General features: G+C 41.8%; 1 long non-coding RNA gene across 1 annotated transcript; it reads right to left on the minus strand.

Moving 5' to 3' along the window:
• Window positions 1–308: 308 nt before the first annotated feature.
• LOC111843177 (uncharacterized) lies at window positions 309–10691 on the minus strand. The gene is made up of 4 exons (XR_002838095.2): window positions 10490–10691; window positions 6571–6636; window positions 2888–4808; window positions 309–2777 (listed from the first exon to the last, which is right to left on the minus strand). It is a non-coding gene; the product is annotated as an uncharacterized lncRNA (long non-coding RNA).
• Between the last annotated feature and the right edge of the window lie 10523 nt (window positions 10692–21214).

Here is a 21214-nt window from a genome sequence, read left to right on the forward strand (position 1 = left end):
TGGTCTCGCCTTAGTGTGTCTTGGTCTTGGTCTTGGACTTGGTCTTGGTCTTGGTACCCTCAAGTCTCGGCAGTGTCTTGGTCTTGATACCCTCCAGTCTCGGCAATGTCTTGGTCTCGGTTTAGGCGGTCTTGACTACAACACTAATATATACACATATATACATATACATATATATACATATATATACACATATATACATATATATATACATATACATATATATATATCACACACACACACATACATACACACAATTATTAGATATCACTTGTGATACAGGATTATTTTGCATTGCCTTTGATCCAATATTTTGGTATTGATCTTAATACAAGGTTATTCTGTATTACTTGTAATAAATAGTTTTAGAAGTGAACCTAAGTGTGCCTGTTTGTTCCTTCGAGAGCCCTATATACCCCTTACATCATCTTAAAACACAGCCCAAAACAAAAATGGACCACATCCATGATTCACAGAAGATATGGTATCTTTTAGAGCTTAATTTTTCCTTTTGTAAACATAGAGCTAATACGACTGGCCAAAAAGCTCCAGATTTATCTCATCAGTACAAAGGACATTCTCCGAGAAACTTTGAGGCTTGTCAACATGCATTTTGGTGAATTCCACTCTGGCTTTTCTCTGTTTTCTGTGGAGTCCTCCTGGGTCTTCTTCTGTGGAGCCCATTATTAGTCAGAATGCGATGGATGGTGCAATCAGAAAGTGACATACCTAAACCTTGGAGCTCAGCATGAATAGTTTTGGATGGTTTCTTTGGCTCTTTTTCTACCATCCGCACTATCCTTCTGATAAACTTGGGGTTGCATTTCCTCTTGGGTCCATGTCCTAGGAGTTTGGCTGCAGTTCCTTGGCTACAGAACCTTGTAATTTTTAATATTGGCAAATGTGGTCACAGGAACATGAAGCTACTTGTATAGCTTTTACTTTGACCATGGTTATCTATAACCTTCTTTGTGGTCCTCATACAGCTCTTTCCTTTGCTTTCTCTGGTGCATGTTCAGTGTGGTGCACAGAATGATACCAAACAACAAAATAGCATGTTCTTTCCCTTTAAATAGGCTGAATGGCTGATGAAAAACTTGAAGGCACCTGTGATACTAATTAAGGTTAAATACTTAGTTTGAAACATGAGTATAATGCAAGGATAAAGTCTCTTTAGGGGTACCAAGAAATCTGTCCATACTACTTTAGCATATCTTTGTAAAATAAACAACAAATCATTTCTTTTCACAATTTTATTGGTTTACTCTTTAAGGTATGTAGGTATATATTAAACAATTTGAAACACTTGAAAATTGAACCGTTCACTATTGAAAGAAATTAGTACATAAACAGCTATAATTTGTAAGCATTTAACTGAAGGATGAAATCAGTATCTCTCTCTGGTTAAGAGTGGTAATATGTGTTTGGAGATGAGATTCCGCCAACCACTATTCATTGTCCTGGGTATGATGTTAAACTGCATCCAGCCCGGCAACCGGTCCTTGAACTGGCAGGGAATTTTTTTTCGGGGCTGGTTGATTGCCACTCCAGCTGCCTTAAAACACTTCACAGCAGTTAGGTCCAAACAAGCATAACACCCTTCTGCTCTCTGCAGGAGTAGCTCTTCTACAGCCACCCATAGGAAGGCTGCACACATCATGAAGGGGATGGGGGAAAGCCTTCAGGAGCCTCATCCCCGGAAGAGTCGAAACCATCGGAGAGCTAATAGGGTCAGGCCTGTTGGGATTCAGGGCTGGTGTGGTGCTGAGGCATCGCCTGCTGGATGGTGGCATTTGGCTCCCAGTTTGAGGCAGCCAATACAAGGTAGGTGCATGGAAAGTCTTCCTCTGCTATTGGGGGAACTTTGTAATTCCACATTTCGGTGTCAATGCTCTTTGAGGTATGCGGGCTGGGGAGTGGTCAGATCTCTGTAGGTGGATACACCTAATTTTTGGTCTGGTCACTTTGATGCCTGCCATACTCAGGGAGTAGCTCTTGCTGTGGCAGACCGGCTCCTTCCAGTGGTGTCTGATGTCAGTCCTTTCAATAAGCGTATTAAGAGGCTTAGGCTAAGGCACTCCTTGGGTGTCTTATCTGTTGTCTCAGTGTATGCTCCGATTGCAGTGAGTGATGTCTCGTTGAGGGAGACCTTTTACTCACAACTTCACTTGGTGGTTGATGGGTGCCCATAAGGTGATCCATCTCTGCTCATGGGGGACTTCAGTGCGACCACTGGCACTGACAATACTGGCTATGAGGATTGTGTTGGTCCCCATGGGTCTGTAGACCAGGGAGTAAATGGATCCTGGTTCCAATGCCCTGAGACGCATTGTTGGACTTGGTAATCCAATACTGGTGGTGTGGCAAAAGAGATTAATCATATCCTCATGGGCAGACGCTGGAGGCTCCTGCAGAACTACAGGATCTACAGAAGTACCCAGTTTGTGAATTCTAACCACAGACTTGTTGCTTCTACTCTAAAGATTCAGCTTATATCCAGTAGGCTATGACCTACTAGGAGAATGAGGCTAGACTTGGTCAGACTGTTTCTGATGAGTTTGCACACAGTTTATGTGAGGAACTTGCAGATTTGGGTGCGACTGCAGACAAATGTGATGTGATAAGACCCTGAAGGTTGCTGAGGGTTGTATTGGTGTTGCGGGTGTTCCCAGAAGCATGTGTTTCATCTTGCAGGGAACCCTGGATATTATCGAGAGCAGTCGCAGTGCAGAACTTGGTGGTACTTCCAGGAACTGAGGAAGATGGCTGTGAGGGATCTGCAGGCAGATAAGGAGGCATTTGTTAGACAAATCTGTGAGCAGGTGACACACCATCTGTAGTTTAATGACCCATGTCCTGCTTACAAAGGTATCAAAGCATTACTTACAGCTGAATCTGTTCTTTGGAGTCAGGCCGGGTTATGGAGCGGTCCTTATGGATGGGTGCAGTTGTGACTCGCTGGACCAACTACTTTGAGTAGTTGTTTAAAGCTGATCCTCTGGCTAGGACGTTGGATATCTCTGGGTCCACGGTTCTTGAGGCTGATCCTCTGATGTGAATCACCCAATCTCACTGAGAAATGCATGGGTGGTGAATCAGCTGGGGGTAGGGAAGGCCACAAGCCACAGGGATCTGTGGTATCTGGAGTGAACTTCTTCAAAGTGTTGGTAAAGCTGTCCTCATGGCATTTCAGGCAATGCTTGCTTCCATTTGGGAGTCATCCCAACTGACTGGAAAATGGGTAGTCCCTACCTAGAAAGGGAAGGGTGATTGCCTAGGATTGTACAACTACAGGGGGATACCACTGCTCTCAGTGCCAGGTAAGGTCCTTGCTAGGGTCATCCTTAACAGGATCAAAGATCAATTTTCCCGCCTACCAGCATGCCTAAGTAGTCTATCATTGATCCTGGCACTGAGGGTTCTCATCGAGCGCAAACGTGAATATCATGAGAGGTTTTGTGCAGCCTTTTTTGATTTTTGTAAAGCATTTGTCTCAATTGATCGGGTTGCCCTGTGGGACATCTTGGGACTTTACAGGATCCCCCCAAAGTTGCTGGATGTCATGGCTACCCTGTACACTGGTAATGTGAGTGCTGTGAAGAGTGGAGGGAGAACATCCGCATTCTTCCCAGTTGATTCTGGGGTTTGCCAGGGGTGTGTTCTTGCTCCTTCTCTGTTCAATGCTTGTATGCACTGGGTGTTGGGCAGGTTTGTGAGGTCCAGCGGCTGTGGGGCGTCCATTGATGAAGAAAGATTTACTGATCTTCACTTTGCCAGCGATGCTGTGATCTTCGCAGAGTCAATAGAGGCTCTGATCGGGGCTCTCAAGAGACTGAGCAAGGAGTCTGAGTGTCTGCGAGTGTCCTGGATAAAAACCAAGATCCAGGCCTTTAATGACTTCTTAGGCACAACCATCAGTAGAGTGTCTGTGGGGAGAATGTCCATCTCATTGAAAGATTCACTTACCTCAGCAGCAACCTTCATGTCTCTGGTTATCCTATGAAGTCAGTAGATGGATTTGGAGAGCATGGGGGTCAGATTGCTGGAAAGGGGCATATAGTGTTCCTGATATCTTTGCAAAAGGATGAAGGTCCAAGTCTTTAGAGTCCTTGTGCTCCCTGTCTTGCTGTATGGCTATGAGACATGGATGCTGTCCAGTGAACTGAGATGAAAACTGGACTCCTTCGGTACTGTGCCGCTTCAGAGAATTCTTGGGTACCGCTGGTTTGACTTTTGGTCGAACGAGTGGTTGCTAGAGGACTCCTGAATGAGGCACATTACCTGCATTGTGAGGGAGCATCACCTACGGCACTACTGCCATTTCCCTGAGGGTGATCGGCTTGCAGGATCCTCGTTCCAAGTGGCTGGACCAGGTCAAGGGGACACCCACATAACACCTGGCTGTGGCAGATGGATGGCCATTTCTAGAGGGTGGGACTGGACCGTGTGTCTGCCTGGGGGATTACCAGCCGGGATCCCGAGGTGTTTCGTCATGTGGTAGGAACAATTTAAGAAAGAATGACACAACAGTGGTTCATTTTGTGACTAAATTTAAATATATCAACAGTGTGAAAAATGTATTTACCAACCTGTAAATGGAAAGATGTTGTAAGGCATTGAAAAAAGCATGCAGTAGTTTTAAATAAATGACAAAGACAAATTATTGTGTTCTGGTGTTTTATAAGATGCTTCTATGAGACGGCGAACATACTGTAGTGGTTGGGAATGAGTGTGTGTGGTATGTTGAGACTAGTCAGACTCTGTAGCAACGCTTCCCAGCCCACAGGTCTTCTTGCTTCGGCCACATTCTGTGGATTGGTGATGTTTTTCAACAGATTGATCATATGGGATCCCACGATTTTTTTTACTGATAAAAACAAACTCCCTGCATGGGTTACATGAAGTGACGTGTGGGTTTTCAAGCATTTTGCACATCATATTGTAACACGGAGGTACCGGTGGGCAGCACGGCAGTTTGGACTGATGCCAGCTTTGTAAATAGTTCTTAGTAGTCACTTCTTTTGTTGGAAATGTGCTGTGTGTTATGTCATGTATAGTGTTTAATGTTTATTATTGTATGTAGCATGTGTGTGTGTGTGTGTGTGTATTAGGAGTAAGCGGGGTGACGGGCATGGTGGGCAGTGTGAGTGTGTGGAGTTTCAGAAAAAACCGTGCTGGCAAACCGGTGAAGGGAGGATGGTGAGACCCTGGGGGAGTTTGCAGTGGACCTCTGCATCCTCGCATGGAGGGGCTACCGGGACTTCCCCGGCACCACACAGGAAGAGCAGCACATCCAATTGCGGGTACCGGCCACACTAGTTGAGGCCCTGGCGAGAGCTGTAGAGGGCCGAGGAAATCCTGTCCCCACTGGTGACATCAAGCTGGTCACCAGCTCCACTGTGCAGAAGATCTTAGAAGTTCTTAGTAGTCGCTTGTGTTGTTGTAAATGTGTTGTGTGTTATGTCATGCATAGTGTTTATTGTTTCACGTAGTATGTGTGTGTGTGATATAATATTTTTCTACCAGGTAGTGATACAGATGTTCCAAAATTTGGTGGACAGAGTTAATCCTCTGGGGTCTAGGGGTAGGGAACACACTTTCACTGACTGGGGCATGGTCACACATTTCATTCAATATCATAAACTTAATTCATTGCAAATAAATTATTTCTTATATATTTGTTCCTTGGCATTAAACTCATCTTAATCTTAGTGTACTTTGTAAATATGTCAGATTTATGTCAGTTTGTAATTTAACATCAAAGTATAGACATTGCCAAATGCAGTTTGAAACATTATAAAAGTACATAGTAAGCAATGGTGGAAGTTTGTTTTGATCCCAGATATCTGATCACCAAAGTCTTGGCTACATGAAGATGACTAAATGGTGTAGTTGCAACATTCAGTTGGATAAATAAATAAGAAAAACCTAACTCATGTCACTATTTCTGGCTCCTTTCATTGAATATGTAGCAACTTTCATGTGTATGCATGAGCCATTCACATCTGGCCACTCCCCCCCCCCCCACCCTTTTATGGTGCAGATGGTTGATGTACCTGGATCGCGTTTCACCATTGCGTTGTTCATCAAATGACCATGCGAATGTGATTTGAATATGCAGGAATGTGGCTATTTAGAATGTGAATAGTGATCTTCAGGTGAGAACGGCACTACACGTCCCCGATGCAGGTAAAACACAGTAAGGTGACATGGTTTACAGATTATGGATTTAGTCTGAGTTTTTTTCATGTTTCTACAATAATATTTCAGCGAGTTATAAACTGAAATACACGAGAAAGATACGTGCCATCGCTGACGATGCCGTCGACCCCAGAGGGTTAACATTGATATTAGCATCCCCACCACCATCATTAACATAATCGTGTGCTACTACATCGACATCGTCCATTACATCTGAATCCAACTCATACTCATTACCCATAACATCACCCATAGCATCTGGCTCGACCATATCAACATCAGGACCTACCCCATGTTCATTACCCGTAGCATCACTCATATGTACATTTTGCAACACCCCATCCACATTTCCAATAGCATTATCCATACCTACAGTGGGTCCTGCGCTGTCTACATTTCCCATAGCCTCATCTGGTCCATTTTCAGTTCAATCACCTATCAAAGCGAGCAAGAAGAGGTTAACCTTACCATTCAGTTCTGTAATCAATAGAAGTAGTTCAGGGCTTATCTGCACTTCGCCATCATTAAAACTAGACTGCCACTACCTTTCAGCCTTGTTTGCGCTTATTCTTTAGGAACCTCAGGTGTATGAGAGACATAGTCCCTCCAGCGTGTCCTGGGTCTTCCCCGGGGCCTCCTCCCAGTGGGACATGCCCAGAACACCTCACCAGGGAGGCGTCCAGGAGGCATCCTAATCAGATGCCCGAGCCACCTCATCTGGCAGTAAAGGTAGAATCAGGCGGGCCATAAATCTCAAAAGGACTGATACAGACCCCCTTCCAAAAGCCCGCCAAATGGATGGCCAGCCATTGGGCCAGGATTCGAATTCCTGGTCATCCCTATTCATGAACTTCAGACCATAAAAACCTGGACCTCAGAACAAAGCAGAGCAGAACAACCGCCAGCCAGAGAGAACAACCAGCAGCCGTAAAGAAAAGACCATCAGCCCGGGAGACGAGAAGCCCACCAGAAACCCTCCGGTGAAGGCCCAGCTGAACAGAGAACAGCACCCAAGACAAAGCTTCACCAGGAGAGAGAATCCAAAGGGGCTCCACTCCACTGCTTCAAACGCCGCGCCTTCCTGAGTGCCATCGGCTCAGCAGCTCTGCCATCAACTGCCAAGACCCCCCCCCCCCACTCTTCAACCAAGTAAACCAACTTCCTTTCATTCTAACAACTTAAGCTGTTCTGTTAACCTGCTATAAGACTTTAGGGTCGTGTTTCCACAAACTGTGCTTGCTTTGCAGAACAGTATTTCCCATTTAAGGTTACTCATTTAAATCCGGTCATTGCATTTTCATAATTACATTGTTTGTTTTATTCCGTTATTTCGTGTTTGTTGTTTGTGTTAGGTGTAATGTCTGTCTTATGTTAGTTATAGTGTTAGCTAGGAATAAATGCATGTCTTTTACACAACTTTAGCCTCCGTCATTGTGTGTCTCATAATAAGTTCCTGCCTCTGTGCGATCTTGCTACACGCTCTGAACCTCAAACTCGCCTGAAACACCGCGAGACTCTCTCTCATCGGCCGTGAGGGGGGCTTCGCTACCCATTGTTTACATTACCTGGTGACGCAGCTCGGTGGACGAGCCTTCTAACCCAGGTTACTAAGTGATACTGGTAATTAGTGAATCCCATTTAAGTCTCACATTAACAGACTCACGGGGATACCGCAATCGAGTTTGGAGGAGCCGACCATTCGGCATAACAATTGATTAATAATCGGCATTAAATAATAATTAATTAAACTTTAATTAATTCAAACATATTGGTGGAGAATATAAAAATTTATTTGAGCTATTAATTCCTACAAGCAAGACCCTCAATCCCCAGCTCCCTGGGTGCCGCTACAGGTGGCTGCCCTTCGCGGACAGCTTGCTCTACAAAGAGTAAGTTGAGGGAGGCGTAAAAACAATTTCCCCACGGGGATCAATAAAGTATCAATTATTATTAATTATTAAACTTAAACATTTTAAATCAAAGTGCTTTATAACATTGGAAAGTTGCACAGCACCCTAGCGCCATCACAGGAGCCGATAGTACACTTTTAAATCAAAATGTTTAAATATGGACTTGTTAGCTAAATGTTTTGCAAAGCAAATTATACATACTGTACTTAAAATATCACATTAAGAAATGTAACAAATGTTTTTAATACACACTTTAAAAATGATTAAACTAAATAGCATGCTGTTTGTGGTCTACATCCTTCTTGGGATATAATAAATAATATTCTGTTTCCATGGTAAAAACATCTATTCAGCCTGATAACTTGGCTTTCGCTGATTCATCTTCAGTGTGGTGCAAGTTGGCAAGTTTTCTCACTTTAAAAATGCTGAATGGCTGATATAAAGATTGAAGACACCTATGATACTAAATAAGAAAACTTGTGTAGTTTGGTTTGGTATCATTCTGTGCACCACACTGAATATGGATCAACAAAAGCACAGGAGAGAGCTGTCTGGGGAGCTCGGAAAGAATATTGTAGATAACCATGTTAAAGCTAAAGGATATAAGACCATTTCCGAGCAGCTGCATGTTACTGTGACTACAGCTGCAAAAATGAACCATATAAGGTTGATGGGACTGTAGCCAACCTCCAACGACGTGGCCACAAGAGGAAATGCAACCCCAGGATGATCAGAAGGATAGTGCGGATGATAGAAAAAGAACCAAGAAAAACATCCAAAGTCATTCAAGCTGAACTCCATCTGCCACAGGCTTGGTTATGTTTTGGGCTGCTTTACTGCATCTGACTGAATTCTCAAGACTAGAATGAAAACCAAAAGCAGTAACTGACTTGTGTTAAACCTGGAATAAACAATGATGGATGCCATTAACTTTTGTTTCAGAGCAAGTTGTGGGTTCTTTTTTGTGGATGGGTGTCAACAAATTTGTCTACATCTGTAAATATGATACACATAATGTAATTTGCCATATTTCTTTTATTTTATTGAAGGCTTGTGCATTAAAATCTTAAGATCTTTCATGTTTTTATGTACACTTTCAGTGATTATCAGGCTTCTGTTTTACAGGCACTTAGCTAATAGGTTTTACTTTTGAGATTGATAACTTGATCTGAATTAAATAGTGTGTTGATACACCTGCAAGGTATTTTGCTTTTGAAAGCCTTCTTGAAATCATTGAAACTCAGCTTGTACTTGCTTGAAAATAGTATTTTTTAAATAAATCATCTTCAGTACATTACAAGTTTAAGTTAAACCATTAAACAATATTAGAATGTAGGTCATTTTCATGAACTTGAGGATTTTGTTCTATTTATTTTTCATCTGTACTATGACCAACATTTTCCATGACATAACAATAAGAATTGTAACAAGTGGTATATATGGAGCCAAATTTATTTGCCTGTACATTTTTATGTGGACAAAAGATATGCGTTGTGGACATTTAGTTACCATTTACATGTTTACATATCAGGTAGTTTTTTATGAATTTGTCTTTTATTTCAATGAGTATATCACACAGTTGTACATTACGTTACAAGACAGACAAACAATAAAAGCCAAAATCTTGTCAAGCACATCTATAGTTTCCTTTGCTGTGGAGTTTTCATTATCAATATGCCCCTTAAATGGCAGCTACTGACAACTGAAGAATTAAATTGAATTAATCTGCCTTTTCAGAACCTTATCGTATTTCCTCATTGTGTCATAGTATTTTGTTCTTTCAATACAGGGCTGTCATGCAATATACAAGATGTGTGCAAACAATTCTCACAGTTATCAAAAGACTTAATTGCATGACTACACTGACGTATTCCTTTTGTGCAATAAAAAAGACTTTACAAAACAATTACCATTCTTAGGTACAGCATATAAAGTGGGTTAGCTACAACAAATAATCAAAATATATTTTAACTCACGGCTCTTTCACTTAAAGTATATCAATTTCTTGCTATCACTATATGGTATTGCTTCAATTTAGGTGCGCTTTGTCTCAAAATTTGATCCTGTCCAGAACTTCACCCTTACAACATGTGACTAGCACGGTTCAAAAACAGCTGTCAAATACTTTTTGAGACATCGTGTTAATGGGATCAAATGTCTGAAATTACCATTTTTGTATAAATATGCAGCACTGTTTCAATTTGGGTCTGTCTCAAAATTTGATCACTTCAAATTTTGTCACCCTTATAATGTGCCTGCAAAGTTTGAAAAAAATCCATGAAATACTTTTAGATTTACTGAGTTCACAGAACCAAGTGTCTTCTACAGCTGTGATTTCTTTCCTTCACTGCCACACTGCCAAATACTTTTTAACTTACCACATTCACAAGGTTAACAGTTGTCTGCTTTCACCATTCTCTTTGCTGCCACTAAGCGGTGTTTCTTCAGTGTTGGTGGTATCTGTTTAAAAAATTTAGTTCCAGTTGGGCACAATGCTTCAGCAAAGTTAGAAAAAGATCAATCAATTGTTTTTTGAGTTATTGTCTTAACAAGCAAAGCCTCTGCTGAGATCTTGATTTTCTCAAGTTCAACACGTTCCAGAGTTAACAAAGGAGGGGCTTGCATTTCACTTCTTTAACCAATCACAATCTTCATTAGTGGACTTAGCCTCTGTGCCTGTGTTTGGATGCTCGCTGGTTTGAGCCCAGTCTTGGCAGAATAACCCCATGTCTGTGGATCCTTCAGCAAGGTCCTTAATCTCCCTTACATTGTTCTGTACAGCTTGTGCAGGTAAGCAGGTTCCTATGTTTTGAATCTATGACATGTCCCTTAACAAAAGGCATACACAATACAAAGCATACGTTAGAAATTTCTGCATCATGCTGCTTAATTAAATACAATGAAGACTGTGATTGGTTAAACAAGTGAAACACAAGCCCCTCCCTTGTCGACCCAGGGGCATGTTGAACTCGGGGAAATCAGGACATGCAAGCGACAGCAGACCATTCCCAAAGCCATATGTATTCCCTATCTGGGAACTACAATAATGGAACAACAAATTGCAAAAAATTTCAGATGTATTAGGGGTAGGTGGCACGTGTTTAAACTTTTCATGGGACATTCCAACATTCCAATCCACCTTAAAATTTTGTATCATCACCCATTGGAAGCACTGACCCACAGTCTCCACTGAAATCGAGATATGATCCGAGCTCCAGCCCACCATTCACATCAAATGACTCTGACAGTGGGAATGGGATTGTAAGCACCTCCTTCTAGCACTGAGGACAGACTTCACCATCTGTCAGAAGCAGCCCACTTGAGCCAACACTGACTCATTCCAGATGCTCCCTCTGGGCTCCTAATGGGCTTTAAAGAATGATAATTGTTGCTCAGAGGTAGAGGGTGGGCTGCATTGCAAATGGGAACATTACAATGAGGAAGGCAAATGGCAGGGAAATGACAGCAAAGAACCGGGCAGCGGTGCCATACTTGTTTGCTTAACTGGTACCTTTTTCAAGGGTGACTTTTTCAGTCTGCTTTCATACAGATCTTTCTCCGAAAAGGGGACAGTAGCCCATAAGGCTGAATTCTGTGTAGCAAGACAGTCTATTTCAGTCACACACTCATGCACATAGATCATAATATGAAGTCATAAGCTGACCTAAATGGGGTATTTTGGGGGTACTTGTGATGCTGTTTGTACACTGGGTTGTCTTCAGGGCTACATGCTTTCAGGAGCATGTAGTAGGGGTTTTCATGTAATCCATCCATTTTCTTTATCCGCATGTCCTCTTCAGGGTCACGGGAGTCAGGATAACACAAAATAACATAAGCAATCAGAGTACAAATATGAAAGTCCACATACCAGTGGAATACTAGGAAAATGCAAGTATGAAAATAAAGGGATAAAAAGATGATATATAATTATATGGAATATAACTAAAGTGCAAGGTGTAGAAAGGGTACTGTAATGTGCATACACGTGAAAAACAATGAAATAGACAATTAATAAATATTGTTAAAAAGTCCAAAAAGTGTCAAGTCAAGTCAGGTTTATTTCTATAGCACATTTAAAGCAGTTGTAACACTGCACCAAAGTGCTGTACAAGGATCATAAAAGAATAATAAAAAAGCAACGAAAAACAAGCAACAGAACAGCAACAAAAGACATAAATGGAAATAGCTTTAAAAGTCTGGAAAGGTGATCGAGAACAGATAAGTTTTAAGCCTAGATTTAAAAGGAGAGGTATTTGGAGCAAATTTAATATCACGTGGTAACTAATTCCATAAACGAGGCACAGCAATTGCAAAGGCTCTATCACCCTTCTGTTTAAGCTGAGATCGGGGGATGTGCAGGAGGGAGTTACCATTAGATTTCAAGGATCTAGGGGCTGGCTGAAGATGAACAAGCTATGTATGGTGGGGCTTGCCCATTAAGAGCCTTAAAAGCCATCAATAAAATCTTAAAATGTATTCTAAAATGAACCGGGAGCCAGTGGAGTGAAGCTAGAACTGGTGTAATGTGTTCTCTCTTTTTAGTACCAGTCAGCAGTCGTGCTGCTGCATTCTGGACCAACTGTAGCCGTGATAAAAGTGACTGTGGAAGACCAAAATAAAGAGCATTGCAGTAGTCAAGCCGTGATGTAATAAAAGCGTGTATGGCCTTCTTGAAATCATTAAGATTTAAAAAGGGTTTAACTTTGGTTAAAAGTCTTAATTGATAAAAGCTAGACTTTACCACAGAGCTTATTTGCTTGTCCATTTTAAAGTCGCCATCCATAATTACACCCAAGTTCCGTACCAAAGACTTAAAAGGTTCTAAGGAACCAAGGTCCAATTTGGGGCATTTACTACTGGTATTGGGCTTAAAAATAAGAACCTCCATTTTGTTTTCATTGAAATTTAAGAAATTAAGAGCCATCCATTCTTCAATGTCTTCAAGGCAGTCAAATAATGATTTTAAAAAAAGTTTTAAAGACAAGTAGATTTGTGCATCGTCAGAATAAAAATGAAATGAGATGCCATATTTTCTTAAAAGGAAGCAGTGAGAATCTAGTGCTTGCAGTGATCGATGTGGGTTGGTATGGAGGTCTCCTCCCCAAAGAGTGAGAGTTACAGTTTAATGGCCACAGAAAGAAGAATTCCTGTGCTGCTAAATGGAGCACCTTGGTAATACTGGGTAGAGAGCTTCCCTTTACTCTCAATACAGCCTCAGTTCTTCATTGCATAGATAACACTTGATGTTGGAAACATTCTTTTGAGATTTTCCTCCATGCTGACATGATTGCATCATGTAGTTTCCGCAAATTTGCCACTGAAGAATATGGAACTCATTGTCATGTTCATGAAACCAGTTTGAGATTACTTTTGCTGTGTGACATGGTGGTTATCATGCTGAAAGTAGCCATTAGAAGATGGGTAAAATGTGGCCATAAAAGGATGCACATAGTCAGCTAAAATACTCAAATAGGCTGTGGCATTCAATGGAATATATGGTATTAATAGTCCGAATATGTGCCAGGAAATCATTCCCCACATCATTACAACAGCACCACCAGTCTGGATAGATCGTGATTCTGGAATTTGATATGAACATTAGCGAAACCTCCTGACCTGTGTCTGCATGATTTTATGCCAGAAATGGATGGTTCTGGTCCAAAAAGTAAAAACCCAGACCAAGATTTTGTTTCAACCAACCAGGTGAGTACTCTCTGGCTGTGACTCTTTAAACTTAACTGTTTGGTTGAAACTACTGTAAATCTTGGTCTGGGTTTTTACTTTCTAGGCCTGAACTATACACCTCCGTTTTATAAATTGCATTGCTGCCACATGGCTGGTTGATTAGATAATTGCATGAATAAGCAGTTGTATAGGTGTTCCTAATAAAGTGCTCACTGAGTTTATATTAGTACATTATTCGAAAAAGGCACATTTAAGTCCAAATTTGATGTATCCAGATTTACATCTCCCTCTAACATATGAATTAGATTTTTTTTCAGCTCAATTTAGTACTAAGACTACTATCATGACAAAAAAACAAGTACAGGTGTCAGGAAGACAATAGAGGCTTTATTGAATGAAACAACAACAGAGAACCAGACAACAAGGAGTCAAAATAAGAATACTAGTACTGGGAAGGGCACAGACAACCAGAGGACTGACATCAATGACCAGAGTGGGGAACACAGGACTGGGAAGAATTTATATACAGGACTAATGAAGGGCTGACACAATGCAGGTAAGGATGGTTAGCAAAATAGGGTTGAGGATAATGAGAGAGACACACCTGGGGAGAATCAGGAGGGATCCGGAGGACCAGCAACGACTCCTTCCAGTCCTACCAGGGGATGGATAGGATCGGTTGTGACAACTACCATTTCACCTAATTAAGCTCATATTTCTCCATACTTCTGTGTTACATTAGATTCAACATTGTGTTGGTTTAAAGTTCTTCATAAAATATGCTATCTCTGGTTCTGGATGTTTAGTCAGAAGATATGAGGAACAAAAGCACACTTGGTTAAATTATGATCTACATGGCCTTGATTCGGGCGTGATGATGCAGTGGGTAGCGTTGTTGCTTCTTTATAATCTCTGCCCTAGCTCCATGTATGTGTATGAGTTTACATGTCCTCCCCGTGTCATTTTGGGGTTTCCTCCGGATACTACATTTTCCTCGCACAGTCCAAAAACATGCTAAGGCTAATTGGAGTGACAAAATTGTGTGTGTGTGTGTGTGTGTGTGTTTGTGAATGGTGCATGTATCTTGCAATGGGTTGGCACCCCTTCGTAGGGTTATTCCCTGCCTTGCACCCATAGCTTCTTGAATCCAGACCCCTGCGACCCTGAAGATGACAAGTGGGTGCAGAAAACAGGTGGATGCCTTTGTTGGAAACACTATTTGGAATAGAGCTGCAGCTACAGTTAAGAGGATTCCAGCTTCTCCCAGAGGCAATCAAACACAGGAAACCCATGGACTGTCGTGACTGGATGTAACCCCAATGCAAAAGGTGAGTGGAGTAGAGAACTGTAGCATGGATGATTTTAATAGCAAGGAGAGAGGACTTTATTTTAAAAGTCTTATCAGTGTGGAGAAGAGTGTGGATATGTCCTTTCAGACTCAAGCACACTGACACCTTAGATAATTGATGGGGCAGTGCTTTGTGCAAAACTGACACAGGATTCCTCTTCTTTTGCTAAATTTTAAAGAGTAGCAGGTCAGGTAAATGTTATTATACACTCACCTAAAGGATTATTAGGAGCACCTGTTCAATTTCTCATTAATGCAATTATCTAATCCACCAATCACATGGCAGTTGCTTCAATGCATTTAGGGGTGTGGTCCTGGTCAAGACAATCTCCTGAACTCCAAACTGAATGTCAGAATGGGAAAGAAAGGTGATTTAAGCAATTTTGAGCGTGGCATGGTTGTTGGTGCCAGACGGGCCGGTCTGAGTATTTCACAATCTGCTCAGTTACTGGGATTTTCACGCACAACCATTTCTAGGGTTTACAAAGAATGGTGTGCAAAGGGAAAAACATCCAGTATGCGGCAGTCCTGTGGGCGAAAATGCCTTGTTGATGCTAGAGGTCAGAGGAGAATGGGCTGACTGACTCAAGCTGATAGAAGAGCAACTTTGACTGAAATAACCACTCGTTACAACCGAGGTATGCAGCAAAGCATTTGTGAAGCCATAACACGCACAACCTTGAGGCGGATGGGCTACAACAGCAGAAGACCCCACCGGGTACCACTCATCTCCACTACAAATAGGAAAAAGAGGCTACAATTTGCACAAGCTCACCAAAATTGGACAGTTGAAGACTGGAAAAATGTTGCCTGGTCTGATGAGTCTCGATTTCTGTTGAGACATTCAAATGGTAGAGTCAGAATTTGGCATAAACAGAATGAGAACATGGATCCATCATGCCTTGTTACCACTGTGCAGGCTGGTGGTGGTGGTGTAATGGTGTGGGGGATGTTTTCTTGGTACACTTTAGGCCCCTTAGTGCCAATTGGGCATCGTTTAAATGCCACAGCATTGTTTCTGACCATGTCCATCCCTTTATGACCACCATGTACCCATCCTCTGATGGCTACTTCCAGCAGGATAATGCACCATGTCACAAAGCTCGAATCATTTCAAATTGGTTTCTTGAACATGACAATGAGTTCACTGTACTAAAATGGCCCCCACAGTCACCAGATCTCAACCCAATAGAGCATCTTTGGGATGTGGTGGAATGGGAGCTTCGTGCCCTGGATGTGCATCCCACAAATCTTCATCAACTGCAAGATGCTATCCTATCAATATGGGCCAACATTTCTAAAGAATGCTTTCAGCACCTTGTTGAATCAATGCCATGTAGAATTAAGGCAGTTCTGAAGGCGAAAGGGGGTCAAACACCGTATTAGTATGGTGTTCCTAATAATCCTTTAGGTGAGTGTATGGTAATTTGGTTGACAATTGATTAAAAAACTAGGCTAACCTAGTCAGGTAGCACTGGCAGAGGATAGGCAAGGTCAATTCATACTGGGGTGACTGGTGTCATGAATATATACTTGCAGAAAATCACAGTAAAATAACTTTCCAAGCTGACAGACCTTAAAGTCCATATCTTTACCATATATTTAATCTTAATAGTTTTATGATTAAGAAAAAATACAGAAAGAACCATCGTGTCCCCAGATTACTTTATATAGTTTTAAATTTTTACTGTAATTATTTTACTAATGTTTTTTTCTAGTTTTACACATAGTCAGATAATTACGGACCTATTTAGACTGTAACTTACAGCATCAAGGCAGGGAATAACCCTACGAAGGGGTGCCAACCCATTGCAAGATACATGCACCATTCACAAACACACACATACACACAATTTTGTCACTCCAATCTGTCAATCTCTTGATTTCAAGACTTGTGTATTTTGGTATATCCGATTAGTGCACATTGTTTCAGATACACTGATAGACTTCTCACATGGTTAGTATATTCAATTCTGTCACGCCCAGCTCCATATGATCCTTGTGTGTGCCACGCCCCCTCATTACCTCGTGTCAATTCCTGGTTGTGATCACCTGTGTCCTGTTATTTCTGGATAGTCTTTTGTATTTAGTCCGAGTCTCAGTCTGTCTTCCCCAGATCTGTCATTGTAGTGTCATGCGTTGTTCCTGGTTTTGTTAGTCTTGTCGTCTGATTAAATCCCCGTCTTGCCCTACCTACTGGCTCCTCTCCCCTGCTTTCCGGCTCGCTTGCCCTGCACTCTGACAAATTCAGATGGGGATCTTATATATCCCATTTGAGCATTCTTCGTGTTGTTTCCAATTTCCAAATTTCCAATTGCCAACTCTTTTTCAGTAACAGTGATGTGAACATAGGTCAAATCCAAAATGTATTTGACTATTTCCACAGCCTGAAAGCAATGTGTTTGTTATTAAATATGACAACACCAGCTGGAAGCAGTGGAGAAAGCTAGAGCAGCGGGAGGAAACCCCATCGCTCTTCCTGGGAGCCAGCTCACTCCTCCCCACATGGGACGATGCCACTGCTGCCCGCCTGACCGGCTTCTACCCGGAGAAGCCGCCTCCGTTAGAGGCGTATCCATACCGGCCGGACCACCTGCACGGAAAAGGGATCAGCGCCGTAAGAGACGCTATACCCTGGGTCTCTAAAGCCCTTAAAGGGGCAGCGCCTAGTCGCTCGGCGCCCCTCCTGATGCCCGTGCCGGACCTGCCTGCTCCGGACCTGCCGGCCACACCGCCTGCTGCCGCCGCCGATTTGCCCGCGGCACCGCCTGCTGCTGATGCCGCCGATCTGCCCGCGGCACCGCCTGTCCTGCCTGACCCGCCTGTCCTGCCTGCAGTCCCTGCAGCTGCCACCGCTCTGCCTGCGGCACTGCCCGAGGTGGCCGTGGATGTGCCCCCTGCTGGTCGCGTGATGGCGGCGCCCCCTGCTGGTCGCGTGATGGTGGCGCTCCCTACTGGCCGCGTGATGGCGGCGCCCGTCGGGGCGCCCCCTGCTGGCCAGGAACTGAGGGTGCCCGCTGCAACTCCGCCCGAGGGCCTGGCTTCGCCTCCGCCTGCAGCAGAGGAAGCCGCTCTGCCCATGGCACCCCCTGCTGGCTGCACGCCCAAAGCGCCCTCCAAGGCGCCCCCTGCTGGCCACATGACTGAGGTGCCTGCCGATTCAGATGGGGATCTTATATATCCCAATCGCCAACTCTTTTTCAGTAACAGTGATGTGAACATAGGTCAAATCCAAAATGTATTTGACTATTTCCACAGCCTGAAAGCAATGTGTTTGTTATTAAATATGACAACACCAGCTGCTTGCCAACATGACATTGTGTTAATAATAATTGCAAAAAATCCCATAGTAACTGTCTGAAAGATTCATACATTTTTGTTTTTGTTAATACAACAGACTACTATTTTCAGCTTTCTGGAAATGTTTTATCTATCAGATTACATCATTCAATAAATACCACTTTATTGTTTACTAATACAAATAAAATGGAGATGAATTTTGGAGCAATATGACTTCTGTAACTTTTTAGCCATTTTGGCTTAATCCAAAGTTATAGGACTTTGCATGTTTCAGATGGGTAGGAATTTAAGTTAACTAAGGTACAGGCCTAATAGTCCAACTGCACCTCAGAGGGACATGTGATTTTGTGGATGTTGCCAAATACTTGCAAAAAGAGATACAGCAGTTTATTTCTGAAGCGAAAAAAAAAATAAAAATTTGAGATTATACGAAAAAAAAAAAAACCCCGAACACTTTCATGAGGATGACGGTTATGCAAAAAATAAATACTGATTTTAGTAGAACATTTTAAAAGAAATAACACTCGTTGGTCTTTGATTAACTATAAAGTCATAATAAATACCTTTAAAAGACAATTTCATTAGTCAGTCTAAGCTTTTAGCATCACTACACTAAAAATATTTATTTATGTTAAACAGAAGATCAAACATAAATCAGAGGTTTGTTGTTGTACCGGTCTCCTTCCTCTATCATATGTGAACTTTACTGCACCCTTGTATATTACATTATTTTCATGCCTGCAAATATGAGTGGATTCCTGCCGAGTGCCTGCAGCGATGGAGTCGCAATCCTCTGAAGTGTGACAAACAGTCTGTGAAAGTTGGGGCTTAAATTTGCCGGCCTGTTGGTCTAGTAAGAGGCACGGACTCCAGGATTGCAATTGCTTCAGGGATATTATGTTACACTTGACACTGTGTGAAATGAACACATACTGCCTCTGGTGAAAAGCCAAAAAAATAGGAAACAACAAATTACATCCATGATAAATATTTAAGGAATGTACTCTCTGGGGGCTGTAACAAGTTTTTTGATTGTGACCTGTGTTGAAGATTTACATATGTGACATTTATGTAGCTAATGTAGAAATAATTTTTTAGAAACTAAAAAACCACTGCTGAATATGGTTCTGACATTTACAGTACCAGGTTTTTAATTATTCTGTATAGAAAAACTTGTTTTTAGTTTATTAGAAGTTGGGAACCAGAGAAGGAATAAAACGAATGCAATAATAAAACTAGCCTTGCAGGTGAGAAATTCAGAGAAGCTTATTTTTCATGCCTTTTGGGCTTCTGCCTTTCATTTTCTTGTTTTTTTCTCCATTTCATATTCACCTTTGAAGTAAATTATTTTGCACAATGTACACAAATGTGACTTTATATGCTCACTGTAAGTGTAGCGAAGAACTACCAGCAAAGTGGCATTTAAGTTTATGAAAAACTAGTATCGCTATCCGGTTGTGATATTTTCTTAAACAAAGGCAGAGTCTGCCCCTGGAGATGTATCCTGTTTGTGCCCTTGGCAGGGGGCCTGCCGCATAGTCTATTTATTACCCCCACAAGGGAGACAAATCCAAGCCTTTTGTGAGGTGAAAGCTCTAATAATCTTTTTCCAAATGACCAACATAGACATTGATCTGTTTTAATTGACAGAATTAAAATTGTCAATTTTGAGGGAAATCAATATTGTACATTTTTGAGCCACAGTTTAACTTGAGTGTCAATGATCAGAAAAACAAAAATGCTTTTTTAATATCCATTCACATATGTTTCTAACACCTACCTTCTAGACCTTATTTAACTTTAGTTGGCCTCAATCCTCTTTGCAGTTTATGGTATTTAACAAAACAAATCTAGGCCCTATTGGATCATGCTTTCGTTTAGTTACATCCTGTATAGCCTGAGCCATTGCAGCAGCACAGGGTTGGCATAAACAAAAAGAGCTGTTGTAATTTTCTGGCTCACTCAGAAATTTTCCTCTGCATGGATAATCTCAAATGGCTGTGACTCATACTGACCAGTGAGAAAAAGGACAGTGGAAGAAGATTGGGCACTGATTTGGACAACTTCTTCTACCTCTAGAAAACCCAGAACTGTTAAAGTAATTACATTGTGTAAACAATATTAAGGCTAATTTCACTCTGTGGCAGTGCGCCCATGTCATTAATTTTGCAAAAGAGAGGGCAGTTTACCCACAGAGGACAATTAGTCACTTTTAAGTCTATAATCATTCGATTTCAAAGTAATTATTCTCACAAATGCATGAGGGAAAAAAAGCATTAGTGTCACTTCCATTGTGGGCATGTGGTCTTACAATAACACTGTGACTCATGTTTTGAAGAACTTACATAAAGAACATGCATAAGAGAGATTTCTTCTTGGGGTACTTAGGGATGTCCAACTTGCACATCTTTATGAATGTCATCACAACGGTTTAGCTTTCTTTAGTAAAACACCCCAGATCTGTACACATCTATTCCACAGCTATCATGGTCTTTTCCTGTATGCATATGGACTCCCCCAGCTTGTGCAGAAGAGTGAAATGGCCAATGTGTTTAAAGCCTCCAATATGTTTTCCTGGTAATTTTTTTGATGAGCAGAGCATTCATTAGGTACACTTAGCAAGTACCATATTAGACCAATTTTTCCCACCAGGATGAGTGGGGCATTCCGAAAAGGTATTCTGCATACCACTGCAATGTTATTGGTGCGCGTTTGACCTTCCTGTTACCTTTAATGGGTCTGGTTATTCTCCTCTGACTTCTCTCATTAA

This window comes from Paramormyrops kingsleyae, chromosome 9 (genome assembly GCF_048594095.1).
Source record: "Paramormyrops kingsleyae isolate MSU_618 chromosome 9, PKINGS_0.4, whole genome shotgun sequence".
NCBI classification, from domain to species: Eukaryota; Metazoa; Chordata; class Actinopteri; order Osteoglossiformes; family Mormyridae; genus Paramormyrops; species Paramormyrops kingsleyae.